A 1,577-nucleotide genomic window follows, 5' to 3' on the forward strand; every position below is an offset into this window, starting at 1 on the left:
GGCTGGTTTCGAACTCCTGAGCTCAAACAATCCGCCCGCCTCGGCCTCCCAGAGAGCTAGGATTACAGGCGTGAGCCACCGCGCCCGGCCAAAGCAAAGGCTTTGACAGCCAAGAAGGCAGCACTAAAAGGCATCCACAGCCACAAAAAAAAAAGATCCGTACATCACCCAGCTTCTGGCAGCCAAACACAGTGCAGCCCCGGAAGCAGCTCTTCTTTGAAGAGCACCCCCAGGAGAAACAAGCTCGATCGCTATGCCATCATCAAATTCCCCCTGACCACTGAGTCTGCCATGAAGAAAATAAAAGACAACAACACGCTTGTGTTCATTGTGGATGTCAAAGCCAACAAGCACCAGATCAAACAGGCTGTGAAGAAGCTCTATGACATCGATGTGGCCAAGGTCAACACCCTGATCAGGCCTGATAGAGAGAAGGCCTATGTTTGACTGGCTCCTGATTACGATGCTTTGGAGATTGTCGACAAAATTGGGATTATCTAAACCAAGTCCAACTAGCTAATTCTAAACATATATATCTTTTCACCCTGAAAAAAAAAAAACTGGATGGCCTAAACAATGGACATTTATTTCTCACAGTTGTGGAAGCTGAGAAATCCAAGATTAAGGGGCTGACAGATTCAGTTCTTGGTGAGGGCCCACTTCCTGTCTTGCAGACAGCTGCCTTCTTGATGTTTACAGAGAAGCTCTGGTTTCTCTTCCTCTTCTTGTCAGGGCACTAATCCCATCACGAGGGCACCACCCTCATGACATCATCTAATCCAATTACCTCCCAAAGGTCCCATCCTATAATACCAGTGTATTGAAGGTTAGGGCTTCAAATATGAATTTCGGGAGGATGCCAACATTTAGTCCATAACACTTCCCCCATCCCCATAAACTTTTAAAAGTTGGTGTACTTTAGGGTCTACTTTTTGTGCTGTAATGTATATGGGTTTTAATAAACACATAATGTTATGTATCCATCATTACAGCAGATAGACACCACACAGAATAGTTTCACTGTCCTAAAAGTTCCCCATGCTTCATCTAATCATCCCCCCTTCCCCTGATCACCTGGAAAACCATTATCTTTTAACTGTGTCTATAGTTTTGTCTTTTTTAGAATGCTATTAATACATTATTGGAATAGTATGGTATGTAGCCTTTTCAGACTGGCTTCTTTCATTTAGCAACATGCACCTCACTTTCCTTCACTGTCTTTCCATGGCTTGATAGCTCATTTATTTTTAATGCCAAATAATATTATGTTGTTTGGATGTACCATAGTTCATTTATTCACATATTGAAGTACATCTTGGTGGCTTCCAGTGTGTGGTAATTAAGAATAAAGCTGCTATAAACGTTTGCATGTAGGTTTTCATTTAAATGTAAGTTTTCAATCCAACTGGGTAAATAATTAGAAGCATGAATGCTGGATCATACATTAAGACTGTGTTTAGTTTTGTAAGAAACTACCAACCTGTCTTCCAAAGTGGTTGCACCATTTCGCATTCCCACCAGCAGTGAATGAGAGTTCCAGTTGCTCCAGATCCTCATCAGCATTTGGTAATGTCAAT

General features: G+C 42.2%; 1 pseudogene; it reads left to right on the forward strand.

Moving 5' to 3' along the window:
* The first annotated feature begins 81 nt into the window (after window positions 1–81).
* On the forward strand, window positions 82–501 carry LOC105821358 (annotated as a pseudogene).
* The last annotated feature ends 1,076 nt before the right edge of the window (window positions 502–1,577 follow it).

The sequence above is a fragment of the Propithecus coquereli genome, unplaced genomic scaffold, assembly GCF_000956105.1.
Source record: "Propithecus coquereli isolate 6110/MARCELLA unplaced genomic scaffold, Pcoq_1.0 Scaffold57, whole genome shotgun sequence".
NCBI lineage: Eukaryota > Metazoa > Chordata > Mammalia > Primates > Indriidae > Propithecus > Propithecus coquereli.